The sequence below is a fragment of the Canis aureus genome, chromosome 4 (genome assembly GCF_053574225.1).
Source record: "Canis aureus isolate CA01 chromosome 4, VMU_Caureus_v.1.0, whole genome shotgun sequence".
Taxonomy (NCBI): domain Eukaryota; kingdom Metazoa; phylum Chordata; class Mammalia; order Carnivora; family Canidae; genus Canis; species Canis aureus.
In genome coordinates, this window is record NC_135614.1 from 21,149,515 (window position 1) to 21,166,816 (window position 17,302).

General features: G+C 35.4%; 1 protein-coding gene across 5 annotated transcripts in view; it reads left to right on the forward strand.

Annotated features, from left to right (window-relative positions):
* The first annotated feature begins 2,396 nt into the window (after window positions 1-2,396).
* MYPN (myopalladin) overlaps window positions 2,397-17,302 on the forward strand; it is a 105,199-nt gene continuing 90,293 nt past the window's right edge. Inside the window, exon 1 of one of the 5 annotated variants that reach the window (XM_077894728.1) lies at window positions 2,397-2,549. The gene's annotated coding sequence lies outside the window, so the exon portion shown is untranslated. Of the gene's footprint in view, window positions 2,550-16,261; window positions 16,372-17,302 lie in introns of those variants that run through there. The other 4 variants (XM_077894726.1, XM_077894727.1, XM_077894724.1 and 1 more) reach the window with 4 other exon arrangements.

Here is a 17,302-nt window from a genome sequence, read left to right on the forward strand (position 1 = left end):
CAAAGACATCTTCCCAAGTATTGGGTTGCTAAGGACCTCTTTCCAAGTATCAGGGGCTTAAAGTTCATGTAGAAGACATGCCCAGACCATGAAACTACAGGACCAATTATCCACAAATCTGAATAAATAATATGTTCAGTCTTCTCTTGTTCAAGTCAAATAAAATCTTTTTTTCTAGTGTTATGAAGTAGAATTGACATGTAACATTGTGTAAGTTTAAGGTGTACAATGTAATGATTTGATATATGTATGTATTGTGAAATGATTACCACAATAAGAGAAACACCTACATTCTCTCAAAAAAAAATCCTATTAACTTGAATGTATGCGGATTTATCTTATTACACTGATATTCATCATCTGTGTTTTCACCCCTGGAATTGGCTTCTTCGGGTTCTTCAACCCTTCTGGCTCCACAGAATGGCAAAATGTTGGGGTGCCTGGGTGGCTCAGTGGTTGAGCATATGCCTTTGACTCAGGTAGTGATCCTGGGTTCTGGGATTGAGTTCTGCATCAGGCTCCCTGTGGGGATCCTCTGCCTATGCCTCTATCTCCATCTCTCTGTCTCTCTCTCTCTGTCTCTGTTTCCCATGATTTAAAAAAAAAATAGCAAAATGTTTATGGGAATATAAAGGAGAGCCTTGAGATACTGCTTAGCATATCCATCTTGTCTACTACCTTTGTATATTTGTATCATTTAAGTTAATAAGCAATTTGGTTATAACAATAACACATGAAGACATAGTTGCTTTGCTTTGTGGCCATAATTATTCAAACTTTCATCCCTCCTACCATTACCTCAGTTCTAATTATCCAACCTGGACTTCTGCCATAGCCTGTCCTGGCTTTTTGGTTCATCCACACAACCACTGGGGTGATATTTCTAAAATGCAGATTTGATCATATCTCCTTATAATTTTTTATCATCTAGGCATTTAACATGCTATGTAATCAAGTCTTTACCCCCCTCTGCAACCTCATCCCTACCACATCCTCCAAATCAAACCTTTATTTTATGAGCTATGAAAAATTCTCATACCTTCCCACAGTTTCATGTTGTTTTTTTTTTAAAGATTTTACTTATTTATTCATGAGAGGCACAGAGAGAGAGAGATTGAGAGAGAGAGAGAGAGAAAGAGAGAGAGAGAGAGAGGCAGAAACACAGGCAGAGGGAGAAGCAGGCTCCATACAGGGAGCCCGATGTGGGACTCGATCCCGGGTCTCCAGGATCACGCCCTGGGCCGAAGGCAGGTGCTAAACCACTGGGCCACCAGGGCTGCCTTCATGTTGTTTCTTTAACGTAGGGAAATTATCATTTTTCAAGATTCAGCTTAATCAGTACTTTCCTGTGAAGACTTGGGAGAACTCAGTCCTCTGTTGTAGAACTTGCCATTTTACAACATAATCAATTGCCTGTCTTCTCCCTCACTAGGTCAGGTCAAGGTCAGGAACTTGGATCTTTTCACCCTTGTATCCCCAAGGATGAATAAATATAAATTATTTCATATTAGTCAGAAGCTCTAGTTGGCATAATTTTTATCTTTGAATAATAAAACATGAGAGAGAAATTGTTAGGAAATCTTTCAAAACAATGTCTCCAGGGAAAAAGTTTTTCTTTGTTTAGATTATAATCTTTCTAAAGGAGGGGCCTGTATTATACTCTTTTTAAATTTTTTTCCAATGTCTGGGAGAGTACTATGTTCATAGAATAATCTGAAGTCCATTTTTACTGATGTATATTGAAATATCTTGTAAGTTCTTTGATGACAGGAGCTTTGCCTTATTGATTTTTATATTCCTATGTTGTAACTGAGAGCACAGAACACAGTAGAAGTTTGATAAATCTGTTACCAAGATTACATTAACGAAACACACATCTGCTTTGCTTCTTATTGTACCTCTATGACCTAAGGCAACATCTCTTTTTAAATAATTTTATTTTTTTAAATTTTAATTCTAGTATAACATACAGGAATGTATTAGTTTCAGGTATACAACATAGTATATAATAATTCTATATATTATTAGGTGCTCATCAAGGGAAGTGTCCTCTTGATCGTCTTCATCTATTTCACCCATCCCTAAGACAACATCTTACCCACAGTAAAAACCCAGTAAATATTTTTTAGATAAATATGATTTGGAATCTGGCTATTGGAAGGACAACTAAAGTCAAATGCAAAAAAGTTTTCCGTGTTCCCTTGGATTCAGGAATAAATTCAGATTAGAATAAGTGTAATTGTGAAAGATATTTTATTTATTACCATGAAAGAGCTCAACACCACGGAGGTGGGGAGGTGGAGGAGAAGAGAAAGAAGTTGGAAACAAACAAGTGAGACTCAGAGGAGAAAATAGCTCCTCCGAGGGGAGCCACATGCTCTGATACCCATGGCAGCCGCATGAGGAAGCAACCTAAAATTAGCAGAATGGGCAAGCCCAGGGAGGGAAAGCCACAGCAGCTCTCCCTGCCCTCAACAAGTGAGGTGAAGGGCCCAGAGCCCTGGGGGAACCCTCCTTAGCCTGTGGAGCTCCACTGCATTTCATGCCAGGTAAGGCTCTTCCTTGGAACTCACCTTGGGATAAAAAGCAAGAGACTTCTTAAGGGGATGTCCAGACAATTGAAAGATTTAATATTGCCTAGTAATGAGGTACCTCTAGGAATCTAATGATTAAGAGAGCAGTAAAAGTATTCCTTATATCTGACTTTACATAAAGTATTCAACTGAACCACCCCTTTTTACCTTGTTGAATTGAGGCTCTCTGAGGTATGTAGATGCTGAGATTTGGGTTTTTTTAATAAAGTGTTGAAGTAAAGGGAGGAGGCTGTCCTAAAAAAATTGTAAAACCATGCTTGCAAGAGGAATGAGGAAAAGATCCCTCACAGTGGCATAAGAAAAAGGATGAGCTACTGTAGAGCCAAAAAGGAAAGATTAGCGAGAACACAAATAGGACTACAGTGTGCATTTTTCACAGATAAAGTACAGAGTTGTTGAGCTGACTGAGGGGAGACAATAGAATTCTGGAGGGGGCCAGGATTATCTCAGTGTTATTATTTCATAACAGGAGATCAGTGATTTATTTTATGATGCACATATATTATTCCCAGTGGGGGTATTCATCTATCACTCTCCATGGTTCCTGTAAGTTCCTATTTTCTGTAGATTTCCTATTATCTGTAGATTTTATATTATCTATTGCTTTTGGAAGTTATAAGTTTTTATCATTTATTAATGATAAAAACCTCTAGTGCTACTAAAAGGGTGTCTCACATGGTTGATTTGAGGGATTGCGCAATTGGATAGGAGAAATTCAGAACTACTTAAAATTACAGCGGTATTGAGATATAATTCACATACCATACAATTAACCTATTTAATGTGTACAATACAGTGTTTTTTAAAGTATATTTACAGAATTCTGCAACCATTGCTGCCATCAATTTTAGAACATTTTGTCACCTCCCCAACTAAAAAAAAGCCCCCCCAAAAACAAACCAAGCAAACAAAAAAACCCCATCCTATACCGAAAAGCAGTCACTCCTCGTTTCATCCAACATTTCCCTCCCCCACAGCCCTAGGATCTACTTTCTGTTTCTATAGATTTGCCTTTTCTGAACATTTTATTTATTGCATATGATTTCATTATTCAATCATACAATATGTAGTCTTCTGTGATTTTTTTTTTGGTGGGGGTAATGTTTAAGTGTGCAGCTACAAAGAAAAGAACCCTCTTCTATTGGGAGTATTAAGTGTCGGTTCATCCTAAAAGAGACTTGTCATTGCCTCCAGTCTCCATTTATGAGCATTTATAACCCATTACTCTAAGATTATTCATTTATAGTGGCACTTCAGTGCTATATATAATCATGTAATTAATAAATGTTTGTCTATCACTTTTATTAAATGATAATCTTGGATATAACCTGATGGGATAAGTGCATCCATTCAGGATATCATTAGATGGTATATCCTAAGGTTTGGTAAACAATAATAAATAAAGTAAGATGTAGTATGTCTAAAACATTGGCAGGTATTAGATTCTCAGAAAATAGCCATATATTCTTCTATGCCACTTTCAATGTCAAACATTTAATTACTAAACATACAGAGCAGATTTGAAGAAACTCTTAACCTAGCAGAGGGCTTTAAACATACTAGTTACTCAATAAATGCTTATTAAAATAGGGAAGGGAGTATTTTACAGCTATAATATTATTTCATAAAGGCTGTGGAAAACAGTTTCATATGCTGGACTAGGAGGCACCAATTGTAATTTCAATTTCAAGTTCAGGCTGATATCAACTGCAGTCTTGGACAACTGACTTACTTTCTCTGATCCTCAATTTATCTACAACTCCAGACTGAGAATGATATGCTGGATCATAGCTAAAATGCCATCCCCGTTGTTCATACTGTGGAAATATCTTAAGGCAAGGTCTTCAAGACACTTCTGCCCTATATTTATTTCATGCTAAAGGTCACACACTGAGTTATAGGATTGCTCCTTAGGGAAGTCCAGTTGGTTGTCCTAAGATCTTGCAGCTTATAATTACCTTGGTAAAATCACCAGATTCTATCACCTGATCTTCAGCTGTCAAAGCTCAGGAACCTAATTTGTTTTTCAAAATTTCTTTTACTGATCCATCCTTTAGCAAAGTACTTACCCTATCCAAATGTTCACAAAAGTCATACAGCATCCACAATTCCAATTTGTTAATTTACAAGAAAGATGGCTTTTTGACAAATCAAAGGTGATGTTCTCCTATCAACTTACTTTTTCTCTGCAAGGAAATCTATTTTTAAAAAAAAAACTAAATTGAAATCAGAATACTGCTATGTGGAACATTCGTGAAGCACATGAAGATTTAGAAAACTGCTTTCAGCCTTGCTATAATTCACTGTATTTACTTTTCAAGTATTATAAAGGATTGGAGCAAAACAGGTAATTGGCCATGGCATTTCGCAGTGTTGGCCTGGGACTCCCAGTACCACTGTCAGGATCAGGTAAAGGCTCTCTTGGATAAATGCTGCTGATTCTTCTTTGATTTCTCTTTCCTACTTGTCATTTTGATTACTTCCTCAGATATAGATGTAGGTGTAGATGCAGATAAAATGTAGCCACATATTTATATTTATATACACATACATTTGGTAGATAGATAACACCAATTAGGTGATATCCAAATTTTGCTATTTTTTTTCCTTCGGGTGTTCTTCAAGCTTTTTTTTTCCTTTTTGTCTTGAGGGGAGACTATTGTTTTTCTCTTTATAAATATAATACATGCGTATATATAAAATATTTGCTTAGTAGAAGTATTTAAAAAGTACAACCAAGGGGATCCCTGGGTGGCTCAGCGGTTTAGTGCCTGCCTTCTGCCCGGGGCATGATCCTGGAGTCCTGGAATCGAGTCTCGTATCGGGCTCCCTGCATGGAGCCTGCTTCTCCCTCTGCCTGTGTCTCTTGCCTCTCTCTTTCTCTGTGTGTGTGTGTGTGTGTGTGTGTGTGTGTGTGTGCCATGCATAAATAAATTAAATCTTAAAAAACAAAAGGTACAACCAAGAAAAAAATGTGAGAGAAAATCCCCCATAATTCCACTTCCTAGATATAACCTTCAACATTTAGGAATATTTTACTCCAGAACTTTAAAAAATAAAACAGAGGCATATTATAAACACTGTTTTGGTGACTTTTAAGAAAAATTTTATATATCATTATTATCTTTTGATGTTAAAAATGTATGCTGTTTTTTAATTTTTGCTGCTACAAACAGTTCTTTATGAACATCCTTATAAATATATTGGAATGATAGTTGTTCTTTTCTTAAATTTACATATATTAGTCAGTGTATGTTGATTTTCTATTTTAATTTTCTGAGTGTTAGAGGTGCTCTACTGATGCCTCCATGTGTTTCCTAAAATATAAAATTCTTTTTTAGCCCTTCTTAAAAAAAAAGATTTTACTTATTTATTTGAGAATGAAAGAGAAGAGAGGAGCAGATGGGGAGGGAGCAAGACAAGCGGACTCCACACTGAGCATGGAGGCCCTCTATCTCATGACCGGAGATCATGACCTGAGCGGAAACCAACAGTTGGCTGCTTAACTAACTGAGCCACCCAGGCGCCCCAGTATAAAATTCTATCATATTTATATATCACTTCTAAAGATTTTTTGTTTCTATATCACATTTAGATTTTAAATACTTTATATATTATACTTATATTCATAATCTCTTGAAACAAAATATTTTTCTCAGTTTTCAGTAACTGAAAAAATAAGTTAACTAAAGCATATAGCATGATTTGCTCAAGGTCACATAGCTAAAGAGAGAGCTGGAGCTAGAACTTGCTTTTTTCCTTAGGTCAATGATTTCCGACTTGTGAGTAAGACCCCTGGACAACCATGAAACAATTGTAAAGGGTCCGCAAATGCATGTGTACATCGAACATTGTGTGAAAACAGAATAAACATATTACTTACTAGTATTACCAGTAATAAAACATAAATTTGTTGGAAATAAATATTAATGATTGCTTTTGTCATTACGTATTTTTAAATCAATGGGTAAAAAATTATCATCACTTAAGAAATCCACATTTAAAAAAAAGATTTTATTTATTTATCATGAAAGACACACAGAGAGAGGCAGAGACATAGGCAGAGGGAGAAGCAGGTTCCCTGCAGGGACCCTGATGTGAGACTTGATCCCAGGATCCTGGGATCACAACCTGAGCTGAAGGCAGACACTCAACCACTGAACAACCCAAGTCCCCCTACAACACTTTTTAAAAAAGATTATTTATTTATGTAAGAGAGAGAGCATAAGCAGGGGGACGAGGAGGGTCAGAGGAAGGGTCATAGGAACAGAGAGAAACAGACCCTCCACTGAGCAGGGAGCCTGATGTAGGGCTCCATCCCAGGACTCCAAGATCATGACCCAAGTGGAAAGCAGACACTTAGCCAACTGGACCACCCAGGTGCCCCAAGAGATCCACAACATTTTAAATGTGCCCTTATACTTAAAAGAATTAGGAAACTACTTTCGGCCTTGCTGTAGTTCACTGTATTTGCTTTTCAAGTATTATAAAACGGCTTAGAACTCTTGACAAAGCTATAAAAATATGGCCAGCAGTATTTTTTCACAAATAAAATTCCCCTTGTGAGATGTAAATTGTGCTGCCCTAAGATAATCGTACTGTGTCTTGTTCTTTAGAACTTTCAAAGAAAACAAAACAAAATAGGTGGTTGTAACTGTGTAAAGATGTAAGACATGAAAGGAGGTGAGACATGAAAGGTATGCCAATAACTCTTTCTTGCCATCATTTGCAGACGTGTCCTGGACACTGGCAAGGTAGAAGATCCAATCATAAATCACATCACAGACTGGAGGCCCCTGCCTCTCATCTCAAGTATGAGCCATTTCACAACTCTACAGACTCAGTACTTAGAACTAGCCCAACATAGACTCTTAAAGCAGAACCTTTATGTTTAAGAAACTGATCAGAAATGAACAGTTTAAGGAATTTCCCCCGAAGCTTTCTTTAGAAAGTTTTGAATATTCTTAATAGGTTACCTGGAACTATAAGTGGTCATATTTATGGGAACAGAAGGTAAAATGATTGTCAGGGGCTGGGTACAAAGGGGAATGGGGAGTTATTGTTTAATGAGTCCAGAGTTTCAGTTTTGCAAGATGAAAAAGTTGTGAAGGTGGAAGGTAGTGATGATCATGCAACATAAATGTACTTACCACTACAGAGCTATGCACTTAAAATGGTTAAAATGGTACGTTTTATGTCACATATATTTTACCACATTTAAAAATAAATAAATTTTTTAAATAAATAAAAATTTTTAAAAAAGAATATGTTATGTAGAGATGGGATTTTGAAATAGATTTTTTGACTAGGACTTTTACTTAGAATGTCAAAATAGAACAGAATTATGCTAGGACATTTAATTTCTTTTTGTATGAATTTGATTCAGAGATGGGTAAAAGATACTTATACTTCTTTTTTTTTTAAGCTTTATTTATTTATTTGAGAGATAGCATAAGTGGGAGGGGCAAAGGGAGAAGGAGAAAGAATTTCAGACTCTGTGCCAAGCACAGAGCCCAATATGGGGCTCGATCTCACCACCTGAGCTGAAACCAAGAGTTCAACACTTAATCAACTGCACCACCCAGGGGCCCCAAGATATTGATACTTCTAATAATTCCTAAATCCTATGTATGTGGACACAGTTCACCAAAACTTGAAGATAAATAAAATAATAGAGATCTATGTAAATAATAACACTCAGATTGTTTTCTAGTAGTGAGTTGCTGTGTAACTAAGGTGATTATTCTTTCTGTATATCAGTTTCCTCATATGTAAAACATGAGTATTAAAACATTTGCCGACAGGACTCTGATGAGAAGTCACTAACAAAAAATAATAAAATACGTTTCAGATACAGTGTTAATACATAAAAGCATTTAAATAATAAGATTTAAAATATAACTATTCTTTATATTTGACATCTGCTCCAGTCCATCATCATTTCCATTCCAGCATTTACTTAATAGCTCTAAATCTGCTTTATCTTACTCTGCATGGTCTTCCTATGCATTCAGCCTTAGTCTATTAGATAATTCAGAATCATGGAAATGTTAAGATATTCCTCACTTCCCTAGCTTTCTCCTGTCTAAATTACTTAACCTTAACAATTCTTTTGTTAACCTAAGCTGAATATCAGTCTTATGCTAACATTCTTTTTTAGATCATATTAGAAATAAGATACTTACCAATACCCTTAATTATTATTTTCTTGTCATAAAGCACATACCATAAGAGTGGATATACTGCTCTGATATTTGTCACCACTCTACTTATTTGGCTAAAGAAGTCTCGTTTGATACCTGGGTTGTCAGATCAAATTATAATTTAAATCCTTTAGCTATGTTTAGCCCCTTGGCAATGGGTGAGTTGAGAATTTAGAATTCAGAAGCAGATGGTTCAGGAGCATGGTAACTAGATATGAAGCATTTTACCTCTATGTCATTGGTTTGAATCTGAACACGGTTGATCACTGTTGGTATTCTATACAAGATGTAAGTGATCTGATTTGAATCTCTGATGAACAGCACCCCATGTTACAAAAACTCATCACTCTTGGCACTAATTGGCATTCTTGTTGTCAGCGTCAGGAAAGAAGCCAAGGACTGAATCAGTCTGGAAACCTGAACTGCTGCTGTGTCTGAGTCATCAGTCTAGGTGGCCCATTCAGCCTTTGGCCTTTCCTTAGGGTTTACAGTTTAGCTCAACTGTGTCTCCTTCACTCCCTGGAACTTCACAAAGCTAGATTAACAGATAAATAATTAAAATATATCTTTTTATAATAAAAATGGCAAACATTTATGGGCCACTTTCTAGAAGCCAGGCATTGTTCTAAGGGTATTAACTCCATTAATTCTCAGAGCAATCCTATGATGTAAATACTATTATTTTCCCCACTTTTTAGAGATTAGGAAACTGGGATTAAATAACTTGCCTAAGGCTTCTCACATAAGTGGTTAAGTTGGAAGCTGACTCTCAATAGAATTATTCTCTTCCTAATTATAGCATTTATTTGATTTTTTTTACCATATTACTTTACCATTTATATATTTTTTAAATTCTGTGTTTAAACCAAACAAGATATATTAATGTCTCAACTTTTTTTTCTTATATTTTTAAAGATTTTATTTATTGATTCATGAGAGACACAGAAAGTGAGGCAGAGACATAGGCAGAGGGAGAAGCAAGCCCCCGCAGGGAGCCCATTGCGGGACTCAGTCCCAGGATCCCAGGATCACACCTTAATAATGTCTCAACTTTAAAATTTTTCATCTTTCTGTACTAGTTATTTTTTTTCTGAAAGAGGTGATGAATCTTTCTTGAATTTGATTCATGTGCATCATTATTCTGATTTTAAGGTAAAGATCTTGATTTTACAATGGCTTTTTTGCTCATCTACATTTTCATTGTTTGAACTAAACATTACCTGTTGGAAACATTCTCTCACTTTACCTTTCTAAATTAATAGAGAATAGATAAATAAAATAAACCTCTACCAACTACTCCATCCCAGTGCAAATGTACTAAATCTCCTACTTACTATTCATACAAAATAAGAAGGCAGGTAAGAATTTTAAAAAATCTGGGTCTCTATTTTAAGAAATTTCCCAATAGTGAGGGAGAAAGTTTTTAATACTTTGAAATGAATGACCATTAAAATAAAGTTCATGAACAATTAGATCATTTTAATGAATAAAACAGATTTATTGGTTCTCATAACTAGTTTTCTTAAGACTTAGTAAATATTATTTGCTATAATGACCAGGTAGAAATAAAAAGGAATCTATCACCACTTTTTTCTTTTCTTTGCCATCTATCATCAGTTACTCAAAGCAAGTTGTCTCATTTGGCACATACGTATTGCTCCAATTTTGCTAACAGTTAAAACTGGAAGCATCCCCCAAAATAGCTGTTACTGAACTAAGTTAATAATGTAAACTTGGTAATCAGGATTTTACTGCTAATATGTATCTACATGTAGTATGGGCATTCTAGTGGTTAATTTTCCTCTGTAAAAAATAATCAGAATAAAGACTTTAAGCTGTCTTAAAAGTATGTCATTTTGGTTTGGATTTTGTTGTTTTTATTAAGCCTAATAACAAACATGTAATTGTAAATGACTTAAAAAGATGAAATGCTGGGGCACCTGGGTGGGTCAGTAGGTTAAGCGTCTGGTTATGATCCCAAGGTCCTGGGATTGAATCCCACATCCTGGCTCCCAGCTCAGCAGGTAGTCTGCTTCTCCTTCTCCCTCTGCCCCTCCTGCCTGCTCATGTGCACGTGCACTCTCTCTCAGTCTCGGAATAAATAAAATCTTTTTTAAAAAGATGAAATGCTAAGTAAACATCTACCTAAAATATGGTAACCATCTGATCTCTCATGCCTAATTTCACTATGATTAGTAATTTGCAGATACAGATGCACAGAAGGAATTGTCCACTATATATTGTTGCTTCCATTGCTTTAAGTTGTTTCTGTGACTGGTTAGAGATTATGAATCATCAATTTCTGGTGACTTGGAAGGGCTTTGGAGCAAGTCACTAAATGAACATAATCCCAATAACACTGGAGGTCTCCTTGTTACTCTACATCTTCTTTTTTCCAAATTGATTCCTAAAGGCATTACTAACAGCGTGGATTCCTCTGAAAGGTAGTGTGATATAATAGAGAAGAGCTTGGGCTTTGGCGTCATGTAGATCTGGGTGTGAATCACAGCTTTGAGTGGCCCTGTGCAAATTCTTTCTCTGATCTTTAGTTTCCTCCTCCATAAAAACAGGATAATAATATAGTATATCTTGGACAATCTCAAGGTATACTTCCTGAGACTTTTTCAGATCCCTGAATTTGCAAAACCACAGTACCATATAATTTTTTCAGTTTCATCCTCCATAAAATGGGGATAATGACCCATACTTCCTGGTTGTTATATTAAATTAAATTATGTATTAAATATTAACAACAAAGCTTGGTTGATGTGGACACTGAGCTGGGTCAGCTAGGATCACACAGAGAGCTAACTCATTCTGGCTTATCTGCCTTTCAGGAAGTCCAATTTGGAGTCAGTCCCAAATAGATGACATTTTAATCTAAATGAGAGAATATTTTAAGTGTACTGTTTATTTCTGTGAAAATAGGAAGCTCTGTATGTGACTTGAACTCAAATCCCCAAAACCAAGGCATGAGAGTGGATGGAAGTGCCTCTCAGTGATGAGCAATTGGGTCTGAAAACCCAGACTCAAAGAAGCAGTCTATGGAAGCCAAAGGAGTTTGATTTTATAGAGTGAACAGAAAGCAAGGACCTTTATATCCTTTATATCCTTTATATCCTTTATATCAGAAAGCAAGGACCTTTATATCCTTTATATCCTTTATATCAGGATATAAAGCAAAGGTTATAAAACGGTTAAAAGGGGGGAGGGGCAACAAAAATTACTAAAACTAAGCCAGTTCAAGAGGATGCAAAAGTATGAAAGTGCCTCTATGGAGCACCTCGGGAAAACTCTTAGGCAAGTTTGGGCAAGCTCCAAGCCTTTTCCGAAAGCAAGGGTACCCCATATCAGTTAACTCAGGAATTGTGAGCATCCACTGAGCCAAAGCACGTAGTTCCGTACTTGATGACTGTATGCAATGAACATCTAATCATTTTTGGCTCCCTTCTTCAGTTGAATTGATTCTTAATAGTATTTCTGTGTTTAATATCATAACCACCAATGACAAATCAGTTAATCTTGCTGAGAGTTTAGGTCATTTAATCTTTCCTGGAACACAATAAATGTTCTGTAAGTATTTGTAGAATTGAGTGAGTAATATAGGACAACTCAACAATTAATGCATCATCTTACAGCGTGCTATGGACAAGTATTTATTAAGTGCCTATTTTTTTCTATGTTATGAGATTGAAACTGTTCGGCCTATAGATAACTTTTTTATAGCTGCAATTCTCAAGGTTTTGATCTACTTAAATAGATAAAGCATAAATACCGAAATGAAAAAAATAGTTTAATTCAGCAATATGAGAAATGTTGTGATCACTAGTTGTTTAATCATAATAATTTGAAGAACACAGTAAACAAATCAGGGAGGAAAAGAAAGGTAAGGACATATTAGTGAAACTTTTTAGAGACAGGATTTGTGTAGAAGAAGGGCAAATATTTTATATGATTGAGGTGATCACATTTCTGTTTATACTCTTTTCTTATTCTTGGTTGAAATTTGTACAAAATTGTCAGACAAGTGGTCCATCTACAAATAGATTTATCCCCTACTCAGTTTACACGCAAATTTTTGTGTTTAATTTCTCTATGACATTGTATGTTTACTCATCCCTTTTATTGACATTATCACCCACATTTTGAATTAAACCTTATTGGCTAGGCCAGAAATAAAAGGAAAGTATGTCTAAGATATTAACAGACTAGGTTTTAACGATCCATTTTCAGTTTGGAATGAAGAACAATTGAGTGATGAGCAGAATGAATAAAAAGGTAAAACAAAAAAAGATTTTCCAAGTCTGCCTATACTAAAGTATGCTGCTTTTATTTGACAGGAAGTTTATGAAAGCAAGAAACACCAAATGAGTAGATCCATTTACAAATAAAAATGTAAATTGGTTAGGGTGTAAAATACCAATTCCTTCTGAGTTTTTCATGGTTTATATTCTCAGCTCTTTCTCTGTAACCTACTCACCAGAAAGTTGCTTCCATTCCACATTTGCTAATTTCATGATAGGTTTCATGTAATAAGATGATAAATCCTCAGAAATGTGTATCAGGGGACGCCTGGGTGGCTCAGCAGTGGTTGAGCATCTGCCTTGGGCCCAGGGCATGATCCCAGAGTCCTGGGATCAGTCCCGCATTGGGCTCCCTGTGAGAAGCCTGCTTCTCCTGCCTATGTCTCTGCCTCTCTCTCTCTTTCTCTCTGTCTCTCGTGAATAAATAAGTAAAATCTTAAAAGAGAGAGAGAGAGAGAAGAAATGTGTATTGGGCCTTGCTGTTTCAAAGAATTTTACTAAATCTTTGTTGAGAAAGTAGCCCTAGATTAGTCACATACTATTTTTCTGTTCTCTTCTTGCTTCTGAGAAAGTAGCCCTAGATTAGTCACATACTATTTTTCTGTTCTCTTCTTGCTTCTGTAAAAGAAACATTAAATTCCCAAAATCAGATTCATAGCTTGAATCCTTGTTCATCGATACATATAAAAATAATGGTGAATTTTCTCCTTTGGGTGATTTCTGATAAAAAATTTAAAAAAATTAACCTGCATAATTACTCTTTATGGGAAGGCAGTAGGAGCCAATAAAAAGATATTGATTTTAGTGATTCATCACTTTCACATAACATCCAGCGCTCATCACAAGTGCCCTCCTTACTACCACATTACCCATTTAGCCCATCCCACACCTGCCTCCCTCCATCAACCCCAGTTTGTTCTCTATAGTTAAGAGTCTCTTGAAGTGCTTAGATGGTTCAGTCACTTAAGTGTCCAACTCTTGATTTCAGCTCAGGTCATGTATGATCTCAGGGTCCTGAGATCAAGCCCTGTGTCAGGCTCTCCGCTCAGTGGGAAGTCTGCTTTGAGATTCCCCCCCTTCTTCTCCCCCTACCCCTCACCACCTGCCCCAAACACACCACTCGTGTGCTCTCTTTCTCTCTCTCCAAAATAAATACATCTTTAAAAAAAATAGTCTCTTATGGTTTGCTTCTCTCTCTTCCCCCCTTCCTCTGTGTTCATCAGTTTTGTTTCTTTAATTTCATACATAAGTGAAATCATATGGTATTTATCTTTAAAAGAGAATTTGTTTTAAATTAAAATGCCTAGATGTGAATTCACCCAGCTGTGCAGCTCCCTGGTTGGGTAACTTTGAGAAAACTAAACTTCTTTTATTTATTTATTTATTTATTTATTTATTTATTTATTTATTTATACTAAACTTCTTTCAGGCTTAGTTTCCTCCTCGTAAATTCCAAGTTAACAGTACTTTGTAGAGTTGCTCTGAGTATAAAATAAGAGTTAACTTAGGGTACCCCTGGCTTAGAGTACGCTTGGAAGAAATGCTAATTCCCATTTCCTTTCTTTCACATCATTAGTGTTAATGCGATTATCTGGGTCATGCATAAGAACACTGAACTTTGTTTTTGGCTTTCTGAGATGTCGGTGCTACCCAAAAATAGAATCTGAGTGGAATCACCCAGAGCCTGCATACTGGCATTTAAGATATTCAGTGCTAACATTAAAAAGAGAGAATATTTCAACTGTTGTTTTCCTATCCCTAACTTGCAAAATGTTTATTGACCCATATCGAAGTGCTGAGAAGTAACACCAGAGCATTTAAATTTACATTCAAAAGAGCAAAACTCTTAAATTGTCTCAGCAAAATGACTACCATAAATAGAAACCAAAACATAGGTCTGTCAAAGCATTCAGACTCTCTTCTAATGCCCTACCTTTCAGCATGAATACTCAATGCTTCGTTGTACCTATCAATTCATGTTCTCAGCTAAAATATTGCCGATAGAGTGTATCTGAAAGCATTTGCCTTTTTTCCTTCTGTATTTTCTCTTCTTTTGTTTGTTGAGTCATCCAAAAAAACTTCAGAGTTGGTTCCAGTCAGAAAAATTATAAACTTAAAATTCTATGTAACATTCCTCTAAAATACTTACTAAAAGAGAATATGTTTTTTGTTCATTTTAATCCTTATTTTTTCACAAATACCTTAGAAATGTCACCATTTAAATATCTGAAGTGGTTATGAGCATAGACATAAGAGTTAACCTTATGTTTCATCCTGGCTCAGTCACTCACTTGTGTGACATTGGACAAATTTTTGACCTCTAAACCTCAAGTTTTCATCTGTAGAATTCAAACAGTACCTACTTCATAGACTGTTGGAGGAACAGGGAAATAAAGCACAATATTCATAAAGAGGTTAGCTTACTACCTAGCACACAGCTAGGAATATTAACTTATTTCTACTGAGATGATGTGTGTTATATGTGTGTTAATACATGTGTGTTATGTGTCTGTTAATATAATGTGGTGCGAGAAGGGAATCAATTGTACACCTCAGGATTACATACTCGATACCAATTGTTTTGAATTTCTTCAGTAACATAGTATTAATCACAGATGCTCTTTTTTAAAATTCTGGGAAGCAGATTTTCTTATTGGAAATAATACTTTCTAAAAAATATATACGTTGATATGTTCTCCATATCAAAAGCACAAGTAAAGAAAGTCATATTGTATTTTCATGGAAACCACACTGCAAAGCTTTAATCTAATTACCCTAAAATTGGAGGAGTACACATTATTATTATAATAATTAATTGTGTTCCCATATTGACTTTAATAAATGTATTAACCATATTCTTAGTTTTGTATCAAATAAAAGCATTTACACGTCATACGCAACCTGTGTATATATATTTTGCCCATATTTATGCTTTATTCTTTAAAATTCCATCCTTATTGTCCTTTTCATCTAAGGAAAGACCAAGAAAGTCTATTTCCTTAGTCATCTTAGTCATTATCCGCCCCCACCATCCCTCCAGGCTAAGAACATTGTGCAGACTGAGTTATTAAAGTTGATCTGAAAGAGCAATCTGTTCTAAATGACTGTCCCTGGATCCACCACGGAACCCTGTAAATACCCTTCATTACTCTGGCGGGGTAGTATCACATTACCTTCATGATACTTCTGTGGCTGACACAAGTTAGGCAGTGAGATTTGGACTTTGGATGATCCTGGTTGATTGATATAGGAATGGTGCTTCTCCTCCAGGTAACCACAAATTTACTTCTCAGGATAATGTTTTAAAATAGGTATTCTGTTTATAGCTTCAAAAAATGTTTTTAGTTTTTAAAACTAAGGCTTTGGACTTAGAGCTTTTTTAATGTTTTTGGTTTTGGTTTTAGTTTTAGGTAAGCATTTTCAATACCGTTTAGATGAAAAAGAAGTTTCTTAAGAATTTAATTGTATTCCTCAATAACATTGTATCATGGAGTTTGTATAAGACCCTCTATAATCCACCATATATATATCGTTTGGGATCGTTTTTCTTTGATTGAGTATTTTTCTCATAAACAAAAGTTAGGAAATACATGTCTCTGTTCTTTAAAAATAAGATACAGAGGGGGTTTTGTTCTCATCTGATACTAGAGGGGAGTAAGTCAATACAAACCTATGAACTTTAAGCAAAATTTTTTGAAAGTTTGGTGTATATGAGCAATTTCTTTTAAAGAATTAAAATCTATAGCAATATGAAAAAATAGGAAATATAAAATTTTACATGAATCTACTAGCACAGAATTCTTGCATTCTTCTCCAAGTGAAGACTTCCTCTGTCATAGATATTTAGGTTCCTTGGTATTCCTGTGGATCATCCCAGTGTGAGTAAATTGTTTCTGTAGCTGAGTGACTGAATTAAGAAAACAGCTGAAGGCAAGCTCAGGATCATGTTCAAACCACAATAAACACATGTGTTGGATGAGCCACTCAACTTTATGGGGAAGGCTTAAGACATGTAACCTTGTGTTTATTTGTCATTTATGAAATTTCTTTTTAATTATGTTGGAATATTTTTTAAAGTTTTAAAAATTAATTTTTGTATCAATAAACTCTGGTAAAATTTGAACTAGTAAGTGTGTGGTACAATGTTTATATAAGTACTACAATGATATTCAAGATAGAGGCTGTAAAAAAAAAAGATAGA